A 21226-nucleotide genomic window follows, 5' to 3' on the forward strand; every position below is an offset into this window, starting at 1 on the left:
CAAGATTAAAAATATTTACTTTTTTTATCTTAAAAATGGACGTAATGAGATTTTCCTTCGTGAAAATTATAATCTGGACATAGCACAAGATGACTATCTCAAATTATATGAGGCTTACACTGCTTACAAAAGAGTGACCGAGGGAAACATAGATGTTTCCAATGAATTCAATACTCCCAGTGAATTCAAGGCACACAGGCCAATGTTTGTCATCAACACGTCAAAAAGAAAACAAGTGGTAGTCAATGATAGAACAAAGATCAAAATTGTATGTGAATTCCATGAGCCTCTGCCTGACAACACTTTATGTAGTGTTATTCTTATTACAGAGAAGACTTTTGTATATGATTTAAAGAATGAGAGAGTCACAGAACAATTTTAGTTGCTAAAAAAAATATTTACTAGACTAGACTAGACTAGTCTCTCGCATACGATTCCTCAAAAGTTTTTTTTTTTAATATTAGTAACCAAAATAATATTTAAGGAACTACCTTAGGTATAAGCCAAACAGGGTGCTTTAAAAATAACTAGTAATCAAGTAGTCAGTAGTTTTCATATCTAAAAAAAACTAACTTGGCACTATTCTCAAACAAGACTAACCACCTGGCAGTAGAGTTGTTTGGAGCAAAACTTAAGTACACTCTCAACGAATCAACAGAGTGTCACATGACTCTGAGGGTAGAATATTCCCAAGCCAGACATTCAAGAATGTTAATCATCATAGTACGAGGATTTAGAATTCGTAGCATGTTTAGGCAATTTTGCTACACCTAGAAATTAGCTAAATCCACCAAAAGATATGAAAATATAGCTTAATGTTGACCAAAATAGACCATAGTATCAATTGGCCTTAGACAAGGTTGTTGCCAGAATTATCTCGTCCCTTCTACTCGGGTACCCTCGGCCTCCCCACATACAATCGCGGAGGAGACCCGGTCGTTTGAAGGGTGTCATGGAGAACGATCAGTGGCGTATATCAACCAATCTTTAAGTAGTTCCATACATAATTTTCTTAAGATTGGGTTTAAATGCTTGTTTAAATAGTTTGCATAATATATTATGAGCGATTTTCCAAATATTAAAACTGAAAAAGGATATATATATATATATATATATATATATATACTTGAGAAACTTGGTTTACTGGCACTAAACACAGTAACATGGAGAATACGCAACTGGTATCAAATAGCTATTTTGAGCTTGGTGACCCACTTAAAATTTCAATTGTGTTTCTTTAATTTTCCACTATTTATCCAGCAATAGATTTGATATAATATTAAAAAGCAATAAATTATGAAAGTATTATGAACATATATTTAATTTTGTCTATTGCATTACATTATAGTTCAATACAATATATGGAAATTACATTGAGATATCTAAGTTGTCCAAATGGATGTCCAAAATTCATTTAGTATAACATCTTCTTATCAGTTATGTTCTTTCTGATGGGATCTCGTGTCTAGTCGTAATTCCAGTCAATTAATTATTATTATTTTTATCTCCAGAAGAATTGAGGTAATCCTGGAAAAACTATACACAATTGTCAATTTTGTAAAACATACATTATCAAATTCATGGTTTACAATGTACTGTAATATTCTAAACTTACAATATTATTCAGATTCAATTAAAACTTCCAAGGAGATTGGAAATTAAATAAATAAATAGATGTTACAAAATACAAATAAATACAACTTCAATAACTTCTATTTCATATTCTATTAACAAATAGAAATAGTGGCATGCTTAAGAATTGGTATTATATATTCAGCAAAAACGTATCATAGTATACATTTTAGTACATATAAACCGTGGCCAAACAGCCCGTAAGGTCAGGGCCTACCTACCAACTGCCGACCTCACTCCCACCTACGCTACTCATTCCTAACTTTCCAATTTCTGAAGGTGGGTGGCCACCGTCCCATACACAGTCCGAGATCTCAGGAGAAAAGTGGTTATGCTTCCCTCAGGAGACTGGAAATTCTGCGCGTCCCGTAGGCGGAGCCCAAAGCATGACGCCGTAGACTGCACGGCTATGGTGCGAGACTTTTTGTAAATATACGTATATTCTTTTTATTCTTCCTAAAATAAGAGAGTGAAGTCATCCCCTGCACATTCCAACAAATGGTGAAGGCTCGTAGAGAGGTATGGATATATTCGTGTGAGTTCCACAAACATCCAAAATTTCGACCATTGTATAGGTGATGTGATCAACACTAAGGGCTTGACGTCTTCACCCACAACAAATTCATTTTATATGAAGATGGGTGAACCCTTGGTCCGCCTTATGTTCTTAGAAATTCCCCATATCAGCCTATCTGCCCCGGGCACTAGAACCCGAGTCGCCTGCGAGGCAGTCAGACACCGTACATCGCGGCTCCGATTATGCCCTAAATAAGTTACCAGTAATTCAAAACTGAGAAATGTTGATAATTTGTGGGAAGTGGTATCATTTAATTAAACCAAATTGGTATCGGAATCTCCATAGCATATTAATTATTTTGCATGTAAAATATAGCCCTTTATCAGTGGAACATACTTATGTCCATATCATAATATGGTAGTAAAACTTAACATATAGAAATAAGTTCTAACAATGACATGCATTGTCTTACATGGCTAAGATGGTTAATACAACTAGATTATTACAAAACTTGCAAATATTCCCGTTTTCACTGTAAATATAATATTTCTTCCTAATATTGAGTGTTATTATTGAAGCACCTATTGGTGCAAGACTTGTAATACCCTGCTTGAACGTACACATTGGTAAGACGATAAAATGAATGATAGAGAAGAAATTTTAATTGACACGTAAGAACTCACCCCACATGAAGTTGGCTGTCTTCATATCTTCCCCTTTTTCTTGCAGAGGCACTTGGTCTCTCTGAGGATATGGCATTGGCACAGGAATAGTAACTGCTACGCAAACAAGCAGTGCAAGGAATACAATGACCTAGAAATAACAATGAAACAATTTGAATTATTTGGTTCGTGTGTTGGAGAGCAAAATTGTTCTTCAATACTTAACTTACAAAAGTAAATTTTGTCCTTAGATGTATAGTGATAGAAAAGATAGAAACTAATACAGACAATCAAGAAGTACTTATGTCCCGTTAGAATTTCTAATTAATAAATTTTACAAAAATAAAACACATCTTCCTAATTTAATAAAATCGGATAACTTTGATTTCTTTTATGTTATGATGTTATAATTACAACAAAATTCAGTGAATGTAATGTTGGAATATATTGTATTTAAGTAATGTATATATACTAGAGGAGGACAAATTCTAATTGAACTGAAAATTACACAGTGTATTATTAACATAAAAGTAAAAATTGATAAACTTTTTTCTGATATGGAAATTGCTCATTGAAATATTTGTACTTTAAAATTACAATTGAAAAGAGACGCTGATTTTTTTTTTCAAATTCACTTAATGCTTACCTTAGAAAACATAATTGTGTTTCGATGCTTTGAAGTTCCAAATCAATAGTGATTGTACCTAACGTTTCGAACTTTTAAAGGCAATTTGGTTCTTGTTTGTTACGCCAGAGTAAATATGAGACTTTTGTAAAACCAGTTTTTAGAACTATTCAACCGCCAATATGAATAAATTATAAACAGTTGCTCATCATTGTCAAAGACACTTGCCTAGGAAGAGTTTTAATTATTATCGTAAATCTTTAATTAAAATTACATACGCTGTATTTATATTAAACTTGATAGGGCGTTGAGAAAATTGAAACAACTAATAAAGTAGGAACAACAATGTTTTCAATGAGCATAATTTCGTACTGTTCTTGACCTGACCCATACTACACACTAATCCACCCACAGACATGATTAATTTCAATTTCTTTCCTCCATTTATGATCCAAAAATTGATTTGTTGAGTAATATGGATAGTTCAGGTAAATCTCCTGAACAAATTCAGTTGGAAAATTCCTTGTTAATGAACTACTAATAACTTAGTTAATATCAATTAAGATAACAACAGTAACAAAGCAATATGGTCTTAAATTTACATGCCCAATAACCACGTAACACATCCAATCAGTTACAGGAAGCATTAGGAAGGTTATGGAAAGCAAAACGTTCTTCATGCCATTGGTAAGCTTAACGTTAAAAGTATCTTACCTTATGCATGAAGCGAGTTCAATCTGCTGTGATTCATGTGACAGAGTAAGAATCTTTCCATGTTCGTGGACGTGAATGACTACCAATTGTGTAGAATCAACCGCATATAAGTTTGTTACTCATTGGTATATACCCAACCAAGGTTATGGCGTGGTATAAAACACCGTCAGTGCAACCAATACTTACAGTTCTATCCTGCACCGACTGTAAAGCACTAAGCCAGAAGCCATGTTTTCTAAGGTAAGCTCCGATTACGTATATCTCTCTTAGAATAATAGCCTTTGAAATAACAGGTTAGCATAACTAAATTTAATCTTATCAAGAAAAAACAAATGCAGTGCTAATATTCACTATTACCTTTGTTGCAGTAAACTGAAACAGAATGTGCTATACTAAAATATTATACTTTTCTTTACAGGTAATTTTATTTCTCGCACTGCTTATTTGCGTGGTAGTAGCTCTACCTTATCCAATGCCATATCCTCAGAGAGCCCCAGTTCCTTTGCAGCAGAAGGGAGAAGATATGAAGACAGCTAACTTCATGTGGGGTGAGTTTATCTTTTGAAGATATTTTTAGCACAAAAACCTCGTGAGTATCCATGTATCGTAAATAGTCAGACATTAATTACTTAACTATTTATTCCACTGTGTTTTATGTCAATTTGACACAGGATAGTCGCATAATCCATTTTTATTACATAAATCTTTATTGTTCGACTCACAATGTCGCCATCGTGGGTTTTGGTTAAAGTTTTGGCTTTTCCTTTTATTTGTTCTTTCATATATGTATTTCATGTACCTTCATTTCACCTCACCGTCTCAATTAACCTTATTATGGTATAAATCTGTGTTAAATATCTGAGATACAAGAAAATTCTAACTCATTCTTCTCTAGAAATCAAACATTATCTGATTACTTTTGTGCAGAATATACTATATCAATACTACCTCAATTCTATTGACCAGAATTATTTAAGAATCTTAACTATGAACATTGTAATTGTTTTCGCAATTAGGACTAGATAACAAGATTACTTAAGTGTAAATCATTATTATTTATCCTTTATAATAATTATCATATTTCTTTCAGGATTCCCTCCTTTCTTCTGGGGTTAATGATCTTCAGCCAAAAAACACATCAAACCTGGATAGAAGCTCTAACAGCAAACAAGAAATATGGCGTGGATAATTTCCTCCACAAATACTTGTGTATGTGTTTGTGTGAAAATATTTTTTTCCTTGTGTAAATAAATCATATTCATTGTATTTGCTGATAATATTTGTAAGAATGCACGGTTGAAATAAACTTTAAACCTATCAGCAATTTAGTCATTCATTATTGAATTTGGAAAGGAAAATTTAATATTCGGCTCGAATTATTCTTGTTTCTGCATATTGAAAGAGACATTTTCTCCTTAATACGATTAGAATGAAATTACAAGTTTAATTTGACATGTCACGGATAAGTGCAGTTCAACATCTGTATTTTTAAAATACATATTAATTAAAAGAGAGGGTATATCGAACTATTGTCTTATATTGTCTTATATTGAAGCTGGTAAGTTATTGGTGTGTGAAACGCGATTGGTTGGTTCATTTTTCATAGACGGAAGCTTAAATGTTGAGGGCTAACTGGATTTGTTAAGTGCACAGTTTTTCCATCTTTTTTTTTTGGAATAAGAAACTTCTAGAGTTTTTTCAACAGGAGGGAGCGGCACCCCACTATGGGAACATTGTGAGACCAATTCTGTCCAATGTGGGTTGTGAGATGACAAGTATCGTATATTCTATTTATTAACTTCACCATGAACATAAACATGTTCCAATGGAAATGTCGCACTACAATTGTTCGAGACAACTATCAACAGTAATAAACTCTTGGAGGATGTTGCTGATTAAAATCATGTTCAATGGGACATGATCTTCTCTCCCTAGACGCAAGTATATTCTCGATGCGTTCCTCACGAGTTACATGCTTTCAAGTGATTTTTCCAACACCTCGGAAGGGAGAAAATTGTTACAAAAATTCAGTCATAACGTTATGCTGATTATGAATAAGTAAAAAAAAAAAAAACATTCTCAACTGAATTTCCCGTGAAACTGACCTGATTTGATATCACTCCCTTTTCATTTAAATTTTGGAGTTGACTTTAATATGGCGGCCAACAATAAGGTGAACTTCGGCTTCACACACACACAACAATGGTTTTCCCTGGACCTAATCTGTTTCTGTCGTGACCAATTGCACTCACAATAACTCTTTTATATTTTTTAGGGTATGTTAAGGGACTTTTGACTCACTATATTGACTTGTATTATATCACAAGAAGAAACACATTAAAAATCAGTCGTACTTCAGACTCAAACCCACGACATCGCGATAACTAAACTATCTAGTTACTACCAAAATTTTGGCATTTTGAAATAAAAATTTGGAAACCTTAAGAGCAAATTAACGTTTCACACAAGTGTTCCTATGCTAAGGGATCTTTAATTTAAGAATGAAGTTTTGTAGAAATTTACTTACATTAATGAGTCTTCCCCGATGGCGTTGTAGTAACGTCGTCGCCTTGGAATCAATGTGTCTGGGGTTCGATAGTCGGTGGAGGCACATTGTGGTTTGGATCCCATTTCAAACTGTAGATCGAGCTCTAATTAGCCTCTCTGTGCAAAAAAGTGAACTTGAAACAATATTCAAACATACTCTATTGGGAATGTAATATGTGGACACACAGTACGTACATATATATTAGAGCAAAGACCTTGGGTTTTTCTCATGGCAACTATGGACATACGAACATATCAAGGAGTGGCGTCTCCTGAAATGTTGACCTGAGTAACTACAACTATTCTTACTTATTATTAATTTTTATTATGCTACCCTAAGTAATAGAAATAAAGCACCAATTCAGATATGTATGTAAAGAAAAAGAGGAAGCCAACAACTTCAAATTTTCCCACAATTTCTATATTTTTCATAAAATTTCCCTTTTCACTGAAATTTGACCCGAATTTTACTTTACCAACGAATATTCTCTTAATGTAGAAATACTGCCTCTGCAAAGTGCGGCACACAGATTGGACAAAGCAGTTTTCTCAAGCCAACTTTGTTTCCAGTGGGGGAACTGGCCTCTTAGGTCACATGTTTTTAAATAGCTATCCTCACACTTTTTTGACTTCCTCGCCCTCCCCGCATACAATCGGGCCAGTTCGTCAGAAGTAGTGATTAACCACACACCCCCAACAGTTCCCCAAAATGTATTAACTACCCCACTAAACTTTCATTTTATGGTGAATATGGCTCAAAATGTACACTTACACCACACAAATTCGGACTTAAACCCCCCAGATGAAAAATTCTTTATAAACCCCGAGAAGGGAGCAATCGAGAATTATCAGCGGCGTACATAAACCAGTCTTTAAGTTATTTACGTAATTTACTTTAATTATGATTGAAATGCTTGTTTTAATAGTTTACATAATATATTATGAGCGATTTCCCATATATTAAAGCTAAATGTAGAAAAAAATATATGTGAGAAAGATTGGTTTACCTGCGGTAAATACAACAGTGGAGAATACACCACTGGTATAAAATGGTTATTTTGTACTAGGTAACCCACTTCAAATGTCAACAGTGTCTTTCTAATTTTCTACTATTTATCAAGAAATAGATTTAATATAATACGTAATATAAAAAGCAATAAATTATGAAAGTATTGTAAACATGCATTTGATGTTGTCAGGTGCATTACACATAGTGAAATACAATACATGGAAATTACATTGAGATATCTTAGTTGTCCAAATGGATGTCCAAAATGCACTTAGTATAACATCATCTTATCAGTTATGTTCTTTTCTGATGGATCTCGCGTCCAGTCCTAATTCTAGCCACAACTATTTGTTATTATTTTTATCCCCAGAATAATGGCGAAAATCCTTGGAAAAGAATATAAAATTAACAATTTGTATGAACCACTGTCTTTAAATCATATTTCTCCTTTTCGGTTCCCAATGCAATGAATGCATTGCCTGCGAATATCGCATGTATAAAAAAAATCTGTATGTTTTAGAGGTAATTATATAATATATTAGTAGAGTTTGAAATACCTAAGAAGCTTGTTAGTATGATAAAAAAAAGGTGCCTCCGCGATGGCGCAGTGGTAGCGTCGTCGCCTTGCAAGCAAGGGGTCCCGGGTTCGATTCCCGGTGAAGGCACATAGTGGTTCGGATCCCACTTTAAACAGTAGGTCCAGTCCCGATTAGCCTTACTGTGCATAAAGTGGACTTAAAACAACAAATCAATCCAATCCAGTATGATAAAAATGTGCACCAGTGAAACAGAAAGTAAAATTCGTGTGGGTATTAATATGTCTGACAAATTTACAATTCATGATGGGTTAAAACAAGGAGATGTATTATCTCCATTGCTCTTTAATTTTGCCTTAGAATATGCTGTTAGGAAGGTAAAAGAAACTAAAGAAGGACTAAATTAAATGGTGTGACTCAGTTGTTAGCATATGCAGATGATGTAGACTTACTGGGGGATGATGTGAATACAATTAAGAATAATGTTAAAATATTTTTCAAAACTGCTAAAGAGATAGGTTTGGAAGTTAACAAAGAGAAAACTAAATATATGCTTACAGGCCGAAACCAAGTGTTAGGTAATAATCAAAATCTAATTATTGATAACAACTAGTTTGAACCAGTTTCCAAATTCAAATACTTAGGAGTAATATTAACAAATGAAAATTATATTAAAGAGTAAATAAAAAGTAGGCTTAATTCAGGAAATGCATGTTACTTCTCTCTTCATAAACTGTTGTCTTCTCGTTTAATATCTAAGAAACTAAAAGTTAAAATATACAAAACAGTAATTTTGCCTGTAGTATTATATGGATGTGAAACTTGGTCCCTTACGTTGAAAGAAGAACATAAATTGAGAGTATTTGAAAATAAGATCCTTAGGAAAATCTTTGGACCTAAAAGGGATGAGGAGACAGGTGAGTGGAGAAGGTTACATAATTTAGAACTACATAATTTGTATTCATGTCCAGATATTATTAGAATAATTAAATCAAGAAGACTTAGGTGGGCAAGCCACGTGGCACGAATGGGAGAGGAAAGAGGAGTTTACAGAATTCTTGTTGGGAAACCTGATGGTAAGAGACCTGTAGGAAGGCCAAGACGAAGATGGAGGGACAATGTTGAGATGGACCTAAAGGAAATCGGTAGGGATGGAAAAGAGTATATAGATCTTGCTCAAGATAGGGAGAGATGGAAGGCCTGTGTTGCTGCAGCCATGAACCTTCGGGTTTAAGAAGGCTAGGGAGTTAGTTAGTTAGTTATGTTTTAGAGGTAAAATAGAATATTTGCTGCTAATGGAACATTGGCAAAGTAGTGGTACATACTGATGGATCATGTCACTCACTATGTAGAATTGTATGTTCATATTCTTCTTCTTATTAATGTTATCATCATTATTATTGTCTTTTGTATTTTTAGTTTCACGTTTGTGTATCCTTTTAAATTGTGTATTACTTTCAGGTATATTTGTATCGTATCACTGCTCCATATGGAGTTCATTTCATATGTTACATTTCATTGACAAGTGTTAGGTGGCTGAACAGCCCTAGGCTGAACCTTGCCCGCTTAACAAAGACAATTTATTATTATTATTAATGTTATAAAAACGTACATTATCAAATGTGTGTGTTCATGATTTATAATATACTCTAATGTACTTCTAAACTTACAACGTTATACAGATCCAATGAAAGAGATTGGAAATGTAAGTAAATATCTAGATGTTACAATATTCAAACAAATACAACCTTCATTATTTATATTTCAAATTCTATTAGCAAAGAAAATTAGTAATATACTTAAGAATTGTTATTATATCTTCAGCAAAACGTATCAAGGTATATATTTTTGTAAATATATTATTTATTTATGATGCCTAAAATGAAAAAGCAAAGTTTTCCCCTGTACATTGTAAGAAATCATGAAGGCTCGTAGACGGTTGTGGAGGTATGAGCTCCACACACTTTCAAAATTGTGTATGTGATGAGATCAGCACCAAGGGCCTGGCGCCTTCACGTACCAGGGACTAATTTTATTGGAGAAAGGGTAAACTCCCGAGCAGCCTTATGTTAGTCCTGAGACCATCTCCCCGTGGAATCAAACACGAGTCGCCTGCGAGTCAGTCAGGCGCCAAACAGACTCCATCATCGCGACTTCGGTTATGCTTTAAATAAGTTACCAATAATTCAAAACTGAGAATATACAGAGAGTATGTAGCCCGTCGTATCACATAAATGAAACCAAATTTGTATAACTATCTCCACAGCATTTTAATTGTTTTGTATGTAAAATATAGCCCTTTCTTTATCAGTAGACCATATGTATAATCATATACATGTCTTAACATGGCAATAAAACTAAGCACATAGAAAGACGTTCTCACAGTGACTCTAATGAAACAATACATTGTCTTAGATGGATAATACAACTATATTATTACAAAACTTGCAAAAATTGTTCTGTTTACTGTAGAGTATTTTCTCTTAAAACGGATTGTGATTCTTGAAACATGTACTGTTACAACAGTTACTACACCGTGACTGAACGCAAGCATTGGTAAGAAGATAAAATAAACCAAAGAGCAGAAATTATAATTGACACGTAAGAACTCACCCCACATGAAGTTGGCTGTCCTCATATCTTCCCCTTTTTCTTGCAGGGGCGCTTTAGCTCTCTGAGGATATGGCATTTGCATAGGAATAGCAACTGCTACGCAAACAAGGAGTGCGAGGAATACAATGACCTAGAAATAAGAATGAAACAATTTGTATTATTTAGTCCATGTGCTATAGAACTAATAATTGTTCTTCAATGCTTAACTTGCAAAAGTAAATTTTGCTCCTTAGATGTATTGTGATATAAAAGATACAAATTATTACAGGCAATCAAGAAGTACTTACATCCCGTAAACATTTAAATTTAATAAATTGTACACAAATGAAGCACAATCTCCTAACTTAATAAAATCGGATTACTTTGATTGATTTTACGACTTTATAATTTGGGATAAATTCAGTGAATGTAATATTGGAATATATTTTATTTAAGTAATGTACATATTCTAGTAAGAAACAAATTCTGAAAATTAACTGAAAATTATAAAGTATATTATTGACACGAAGGTAAATATTGATCAATACTTTTCTGATATGAAAAATTCCCATTTAAATATCTGTACTTTAAAATTACAGTTGAAAAGCTACGCTGAATATTTTAAAACTCGCAAAATGTTTACCTTAGAAAACATATTTGTGTTTGGATGCTTCAAAGTTCCAAATCAAATTGTGCTTATCATTTCGAACTTTTAAATGCAATTTCGTCCTTGTAGTTTAAGATAGAGTAAATGTGAGAATTTATACTAAACTAATAAAGTACAATATCTTCAATTAGCATAATTTCGAACTGATCTTGATCTGATCCACCCCTTCTCCTACACACACACTTTACATGCTCAATAACCACGAAACACACCCAATCAGTTACAGGAAGTGTTATGAAGGTTGTGGAAAGCAGAACCTTCTTCATGCCATTGCTAAGCTTAGCGTTAAAAGTATCTTACCTTGTACATCAAGCGAGTTCTGTGTGCTGTGATTCATGTGATACAGTAAGCAATCTTTCCTTGTTGTAGATGTGAAGAATCAACCACATGTAAGTTTGTTACTCATTGGCATATACCCAATCAAGGTTATGGTGTGGTATAAAACACGGTCAGTGCAACCAATATTTACAGTTCCATTCTTCACCGACTGTAGAACACTAAGCCAGAACCATGTTTTCTAAGGTAAGCTCCGATTAAATCCATCTCTTAGAATAATTGACTTTGAAATAACAGGTTAGCATTACTAATTATAAAAGTATTACTTAGAAAAATCAAATGCAGTTTTAATATTCACTATTTCCATTGTTGCATTAAACTCAAACAGAATGTTCTACTAAAATATTATACTTTTTTTTACAGGTCATTGTATTTCTCGCACTGCTTGTTTGCGTGGCAGTAGCTCTACCTTATCCAATGCCATATCCTCAGAGAGCCCCAGTTCCTATGCATCAGAAGGGAGAAGACATGAAGACAGCCAACTTCATGTGGGGTGAGTTTCTCTTTTGAAAATATTTTTATCACAATTACCTCGCTATTGTTCATGTGTCGTAAACATTCAAACATTTATTACTAAAGTACTGATTCCACTGTGCTTTATGTCAATTTGGAATACAAAAGTCGCATAAGCGATTTTTACTTCCTCGATCTGTATTGTTCGACTCACACCCAACGTTGCCAATGAGGGATCTTGGTTGAGGTCTTGTATTTTTTCTTTCATATATATATATATATATATATATATATATATATATATATATATATATATATATATATATAGATTGAGTTGGTGTTTTAAGTCCACTTTATGCACCGTAAGGCTAATCGGGACTGGACCTACAGTTTAAATTGGTATCCAAACAACCATGTGCCGCCACCGAGTATCGATGATTACAAGGCGACGATGCTACCACTGCGCCATCGGGGAGCCCATCTTATCTCTCTCTCTCTCTCTCTCTCTCTCTCTCTCTATATACATATATATATATATATATATATATATATATAGTTTCATATATATATTTAATTGAACCATCATTTTACCTCACTGTCTCAATTAACCTTATTAGGTACGTATAAGATCAACGTTCAATAACTTAAATGCAAGAAAAATACTAATTGACTTTAAAAATAAAAAAATACCCGATCACTTTTTGTGCGGATATAGTATCTACATATCCCAATTTTGTATGACCAGAACTATTTATATAAAATCTTTGATATGAACATTATAAGTGTTTCCACAGTTAGAAAAAAATATCAAGATTACTTGAGTGTAATTCAACATTATATAACCTTTATAATATTATCATATTTCTTGCAGGATTCCCTCCTTTCTTCTGGGGTTAAAGATCTTCAGCCAAAAAACAGATAAACCTGGACAGGAACTATTACGACAAATGGAAAATGTTTTGCGGATGAATATAATTCCCTCGACATATTCTTGTGCATCTGTGTGTGAACGAATATTTTTCCTTATGTAAATACATCATATTGTACTTACTAATAATAGTAGACCCAAATGGAGAATTCAACGCCCGAAAGTGGAGCTCGGTGGAGCTCGCCTTAATGGTTTGCTCTTGTAAGGCATAAGCTCCATTTTCTCGCAGTGTTGCCAACACCTTACTCGAAAAAAAATCACCAAGGTTTTTTTCTTGGTCTAACCTAACCTAAAGCAAGGAGCTGGCAACCTTGCTTGAGGCTTGCCTTACAGTGCATAAAGCAATTTTTGCCAACCTACTGGTACCCTTGCCAACACCTACCTACAGCTTTTTTTTTCTTCTTACTTGGCAAGGGCTTACACTGGCGTAACATACACACACTGGGCAAGGAGAGCCGGCAACAAACACACACTGCCGTAAAAGAGAGAGAGATGGATGGATGGATGGCAACACAGTATGTGTGTGCGTGTGTGTGTATAATATGTAGCATTATTAACTAGAGTGTGTTGGCAACCTACCTACAACTAAAAAAAAAGATAGAGATGCCAACGTTGCTGTAAGATGAAGAGAGAGAGAGACCTATAGCTGGCAACAGTGGTGAGCGAATGCACCTTATCGTAAATTTTTTCCAAGTCCCGGGGGCCAATGTTTATATATATATATCGTGACTTTTGTAAACCTCTCTCGCGGGAACGATGTGCCACACACGCGCGCGCGCGTGCCTCTCATTATTTTCGTATTGTGACGCAAACAAACAAATAATAATTGTTGTTTTTTAGGATTCCTGGCCCCTATAACCTCGCCAGGGTGCGTGGTGCCCAACCAAAAAAAGGAAAAGGTTTTCTAACGGCTGCGGTTCTAGATAACCACACCTCTGTAGAGTTTCACGTGTTTTTTTTTTCTCAAACTTCCATGAAACTCTACAGAGGACCTCCGTAATGCATGCAACGTGTACTAACGACTCTAGTGTTATTTTGATGTTGTAATATTTTTGGATATAGAGTTTTATTGTGAGATATAGATAAAAATAATTATGTTTATTATAATATTTTCTTGATGAAGATGGAGAATGTATGTGTGTGTGTTACAAATAAAGTTGCATGCTTTTTTTTTCTAGTGTGTGTGTATGTGTTTTTGATGTTTCGACAGCATCTGAAACGAAAGAATTTTATTGTTAATTTTCTCGTGTAAAAACAACAACAAATTTTTTTGTGCAAATTTTCTGATTTGTCTCTCGTGCTATAGTGATGAAAAAAAAAAAGATATTTTAACTGATAACTGATGAAATTGACATTTGTAACTGATCTGAACTAGTGAAATTCGTATTGTGGCATTGTAACTGATTGTGCTAGTACAAAAAAATTCCTTATTGTGCAAGAAAAGATGTTAAAAACCTGTTAAAACTGCTCTGTGACCCTCTCATTCTTCACGTCGTGGACGAAGGACTTCTCCGCGATCAGGATGACGCTGCATAGAGTATCGGCAGGCAGCGCGTCGTGGAACTCGCAGACGATCTTGATGTTGGTGCGATCGTTGACCACCACCTGCTTCCTTTTTGTGGTGTTGATGACGAACATCGGCCTGCGGATTTTGAATTCGCTGGGCGTGTAGTACATGTCCACGGTTCCCTCGGTCACGCGCTTGTAAGAGGTGTAAGCTTCGTAAAGTTTGAGGTAATCGTCTTTGGTCATGTCGAGGTTGTAATTTTCGCGCGGGAACACTTCGTTCCTACCGTTCTTGAGATAAACGTTCTTGATCTTGCAGTCGTCGAATTTGCTGGAATCTTTTTCCTGATTTTTATCGCGCCCGGTCTGAAAGAGCACTACGACGAAATCTGGCATGTCGAACTGTATGTTGTTGAACTGAGTCGTCACGTCGAATTCCATGTGACTTCCCGACGCCATCTTCTGCACGCACTGGTAACCGTGAAAGTGAATCGGCACCTGCGGACTTTTCAAGATCTCCGCTTTGTACTTGAGGGCGTAGTTCGTCTCGTATTCCACGATCGGCATTCTCAATTCCATGCTCCGGATGACGCATTTCGCTGCTTCGGGTAATGTGTTGGCTATCGGCGTGCCGTCGGCGTTCAAGTTGGTGTATCGCATCAGTGCGTCGTTGTCGTTGGCCGCTCTTCGAAAGGTGACGCGCAATCCTCCCTTCCACATGATCTCCTTGTAGTCGGAGAAGAAACCGGGCAGCAGACGCATGGGAAAGAGCACCGTGTGACTTCTCGTCGATATTTTGGTCCCCGCTTCGAACCCTCCCGCTTGATAGTATGCCGCGTCCGTTTTGGATAATTTCAATGTTCCCACTGCCGTCGACGTGATGCCTGGATAATCGATTCTGTCGATGACGGTGTTGTGTTTCCTCACCTCCACCTGCGAGAACAGGTGAGGCACGAAGTTGTCCACGAGTTTCAAATTGGCATTGGGCGGAAACGCTTCTCCGCTTTCCTTCTTCACCACGTCGAATTGAAGGTAGAATAAAACTTTAATTCTAAAATATAAAGAGAGGTTCCTTATTATTATATAATATGTATTATATTAAATTAAATTATAATTAGAAATTATCTCACGAAAATTTCCTCCTTTTTTATTTTTTACTCACTTCCCGTACTATATAGAACACAATTTTTTTTTCCCTCTGTGAGGATGAACGAACCCATCCCCTACGTCCACGTCGTATTCGATCTCCCTGTTCGCTTCGTTGAGATTGGCGAACGTGCGACGGTTGGGAGGGAAAGATTGCAATTGGTAACTTTCGATTTGCTCCATTTTTTTTCACTATGTGTGTTATTTATTATACGTTGATCTCCACGATGGCCGTCGTCGTGGCACCTGCGAAATCCACCACGTCTCCTTTCTCGTTCGTCACCACCAACTCTATGTCGTCTATGCGGTTTCGACATACTGGAAAATAGATCGGCGAAGAAGGTGTGTAGATGATCGGTTCCATGAACTCGGAACTGGGTTTGAACGTGGCGATGATTCCCGTCTGCTTGTGACTTCCCAGCAACCCCCCGTCCGAGGATTTCGTGATCATGCCTTCCGCCACGTTGCAGTGAACGTTCAGAGTTTCGATGGCTAGAAATTTAGGAATATTGACTGCTGTGTGCTTGATGCCAGCTTCGAGTTTTGTGTCGTTCTCGAAACCTAAAAGTTCTCCTATGGTGCCCAGGTCCACGGTCTCCGTCGCCGATAGGATTTCCACTCTGTGCGTGACCGAATTTTGAGAAAGGTACGTGCCTTTGGGTAATTGAGCTTGCAAAGTGGAAAGATTGTATTGGCCTGGCGTGACGACGATGTGTTCGCTTCCGACGCTAATTTTGTTGTTGTGCTGCGTGACGTTAGGTATGAGGTACATGCTGTAGAATGCACGCAGAGCTACGTATTTAGGATAGACGATGTCGTCGTGCAGCGTGAGTTTCAAGATTGAGGATTCGCTCGTGAGATGGAACACGCCCATCGTGTTTCAGGTTCCACAATGCTTTCTGGAAATCTTCGATCGTAGGCTTATTTATTTTAGAGAGAAACGCGAGCATGGAGAGACAGAGATGATCGCAGTTCTCGTCTCCGAAATTTTGAATGCGTTCGTCGTTGTAGTATATAGAAGTTTTGTTCGTTTTCAGATAATGGACTAAATTTGTAGGTGGAACGCCTCCGAAAGAATCGAAAACGAATGCTTTGTTATTGTCATCGTTTTTGTGGTAACATATCCAATGTGTGCCTGGATTTTCTTGACTGTCCAAGTTGACTACGCCGCATTCTCTTCTTTTAACGGTTGAAGGTAACGAGTCGGACATGAAAACTCCTCTGAAGTTTTTGATTCGTAACGGTTCGATCAGAGATTCAATGTCTCGGTTGGTGAGTGCTGCTGTTTCTTTTTTTAAACTTTTTCATCACGCCCTTCCCTTTCTTCTCCATGGCCAGATTATGACGTTTCTGTTCTTCCAATTCCGCCTTGTTCTTCTTCGAGTCGATGACGGTTTTCGCGATGGCGGCGCTTCCGCCAGCCAAACTTCCAACGGCCCCCAATGCTGCCAGGATGGCCGGGATGCTGAATATGAAACCTCCGATATTTTGCTGTTTCCGCGAACGCTGCAAGCGTCTCAATTGTGGAGTGCTGAGAAGCAATTTCATTCCGTGTCCTTTCGTCAAGCAAGAACGTTTCTTCTCGCGTTGTTTCTTGGTGAGTAACCCATCGAGGGCACCTAGATTTTTTAGATTGGAGTATGGTATCTGGTACACGACACCCTTGGGCTTCATGTTGATGCTCTCTATATATATTTTTTTCACGGTATGTTATTTATATATATAAATGTTCTGAGATTTTTTTGTTTTGCGTAACTTTTTTTTTTCACGGTATGTTATTTATATATATAAATGTTCCGAGATTTTTTTGTTTCCCTCTCGTGTAATTTTTTTTTCAAGGGATGTTATTTTATATATACTCCGCGCAGAGCCGTTACACAAATTCTATTACGTGCTTCGTTTTCTTACCAAGAAGTTCCTTTGTCCCCTTGTACACGATTCGAGTTTTGTTCTCGATTAAGATAGATAGCTTCTGGTCGGATAACATGTTAGCATATCGATCTGGTAAAAATAGACTGTATTGTGCGTTGAGCAACAGACGCACCCTGGGACCATACTGGGTAGAAACAATTGAACCGGAAGTTATCGTGTAAGGTTTGCCGACTTCCAATTCCTGAATTTTTACATACTCTACTGACAAATTTAGCATTTGTTTTAATGCTTGGAGGTCACTCATTTTTTCAGTCGTCATATCGAAGGAGAGAAATTTTCAGTGTGTGTGTTAGAGAAATTTAATTTTTTTTTCACGATGTGTGTTATTTATATATACCGAAGATTATTTTTTTTCACGATGTGTGTTATTTATATATATTTTTTTTCACGATTTGTATCGAAGATTTTTTTTTTGTGTGTGTGCGTTAGAGGAAGAAAGTTCGTGCTTCGGAAAACGCGATGATGTGCGTGATGATTTCTTCAGTTTTCTGTTTGGACTTACGCCAATCATCAGTATATCGTCTTCTTCCCTGCCTCGCCTCGTGCAGTTCGTCCATTCTCTTGTTTAATTTTTCCCCTGCAGCCGAAAGAAGAGTGTCGAGATCACCGCACCTCATTCCACTGATCTCCCGAAGATGGTCCTTGATAAGCATTTCACAGGGGATACGAAATTTCGGAGTTGTTCTTGCTACGTGTAAAAGTTTCCCTACATCTTCGCAAGCGTGTTTGAATATTTTACATAGCAGTTCGGGTGGTAAGTCGGTTATGCAAGACATGTTGTTATTATTTCTTTTTTACTGTATGTTATTTATTTATACACCCCACCCAAATTTTTGTTTCGTGTTCATGGCGATGGTGGTGCCCAGTGCTGCAATTCTTTCACCCAACGATGCGTCTCTGCTGACGAATCTTTCGAAAGCTGCGTGCTCTAACTTTCTGTCTGCTTCGTGACGTGCATCCAGATCCGTCTGCGTGGTGTTGTAGGCGATGTCGTGATCTTTGCATGCGGCGTCCAACGGATTCACACCCTTGTCTCCTCTCTCCAATCTTTTCTCGAGTTTCGTACCCGGTCCGCAGTACTGGTAGCCAGGTAAATGCATCTCGAAAGGTAACTTGTTGATGATGTCGTTCACGAGTCCTTTTCCTTCGGCCACGTTCCAGAATCTCGGAGGCAGCGTGTTGATAATTTTAATGAGGTACCCTATGCCCTTGTCGTCGTTCACGATGAAGTTGGAAAGTTTGGCGCTGATCATGTCCACGATGCCAACCTTCTCGTTGTAGAAATTACGATTGCCTGCATTCTCCTCTCCTGCAATAACCAACAACCTGTCTATGAGTTTTCTCACGTCGTCCACCCAAACGAATTCTTTGGGTAACGTGTTGTAGAGTTTGACGCCGCTGCCTGTTTTGACCTGGTTCCATATCGGTTTGATGAGATTCCTGTACTTCTCGCCGCTGCTCGATTTCACCCTATTCTGCGAGGCGTCGTTGTTTTGGTACAAGGCATCCGTCATGATCAAAATTTCCTTGTAACTCTGGTAATCTTCGTCGGTGTAATCCTTCGGCTGCTTTTTGGCAACGAGTTCCCACAGTCCCACCGTACCCGGATACCTGTTCCAGTTATCCTTATCGCCTAAATTGACTTTAATGTCGTTGCCTTCGAAGGTCACCTTCGATTTCCCAATCTTCCACACCACACCCTCGTTGGTTTCCATGCTCGGATACAATCCGAACACTTCATCCTTGTCGAATTTCCCCGTGCTCAGGTAGTCTCGTGCCAAAGGTCCCAACTCGATTTTATCCGAAGACGTGCTGCTTATGGCTCGACGTCGTGGTACTTCCTTCAGTTCGAACATTGTCGAAGGAATGCTCGAAATGGGCGTGGGTACGGTGTAACTTTTAGCTGCAAGTGGTACGAGTTCGTTGATCAAATTTTTATTTTCTTCCGTGACACCTTTAATTTCTTTACCTAGATCGCTGATGGCATCGATCACAGGTTGATCTTGACGTTTCTTCTCTTCGTAGAATCCGCGATTCTCGGATTTCCAACCTTTGAAGCGTTTCGCGAGGTAATCGCGAAGCTTAAGATTTTCGTCTTCGATTTTTCGTTTCGTCATAACGTTATTTATACACGTCGTTTTTCACAACGTTGCAACGTTTAGAAAGTCGTTGATTTTGTTTCTGTATTTTCCGTCGTTGGGTTTCCTCGTCATGTCGATCGTCGCGAATCCGAAATCGTCACTGTTCCAACAGTGGGAGCAGCGTTCCGAAAATTGATTGTAGTTTATGTCTCCGCCTACGTAGTCATCGTACGCGTGCTTGAGGTTGGTGTGATTTTGACGAAACAAACATATGAAATTAGCGTTGTCGCGTACTAACTGTTTTGGAATTTTGGAAAACGTTTGAGCTAGGTAAAAGCAATCCATTCCTTTGTGACGACCTTGCGTGAAAAAGTTGCGAATTTCATTTTGATTTTCCAGGATGACATCGTCGAACACAACGACTGAATTTTCACGGCAATCGTCGAGTGGTTTTATTTCCGAAGCGAACGTTGCAATGTCCAGACCATCGTACAGTTTCATCAGTTGCTGGTATTTGGATTGCTCCAAACTTTTCGAGAACACGTACAGGTGCCTGTTCTTCCAATCTAACCAATTCGGTGCGAGGAGAAAATTGTCCACGAGCAGTGTTGTTTTCCCACACCCCGAAGGACCTACGATTAGACAGCGGATGCTGTCGGGAAGCAACCCGCCGTTCTTTTTTTTCGTTTGACTTTCCGAATCCGGTAGACGCTTCACCACGTTCCACGTACTCACAAGATCACTTCGTTCGCGTCGATCCAACTCTTTTCCGGAAGTCCCAGCCATTTGACAAACAGTTTGTCACCTTTCCTACGCAATACTTTCTCGATGAGGTACGTGTCAGGATGTTTCGTTTTAGAGAGTTCCTCTTCGTAAAATCTTCCTTTCAAAATCTCGCCGCTACTATCTTTTATTATATACGTGTGTCGGTTTCCGGGTAAAACTCGAATCACCGTAAAAAGTTCCGTGCTCCAATTTTTTGTGAATCCCTTCTCGAAGGTGCGTTTGAATTTGCTGATTCTCACCTGGTCTCCAATTTTGAATTTTGATTTCTTGGTAGTCGTGGGAGTGTACTTTGGACAGTAAACTGTAGAAATTAAACGCTGCTCGTCAGATTTCGAAACGTCAGCTGGCTTCATGCCTATCGTTCTGTGTACCGTATCATTATAGGTGTCGACGAGTTCCGGCAGGATGTCGACCCATTTGTAATTTCCCCGAAGCGTGAATCGTTTCCACATGTGTGTTTTCAAGGTTCGATTAAATCTTTCCACGATGCTGGCTTTGATGTGACTGAAGGTCGAATAATGTCGAATGTCATGTTTTTTAATAAACTTTTGGAATAC

This window comes from Lepisma saccharinum, chromosome 18 (genome assembly GCF_977018435.1).
Source record: "Lepisma saccharinum chromosome 18, izLepSacc3.1, whole genome shotgun sequence".
NCBI classification, from domain to species: Eukaryota; Metazoa; Arthropoda; class Insecta; order Zygentoma; family Lepismatidae; genus Lepisma; species Lepisma saccharinum.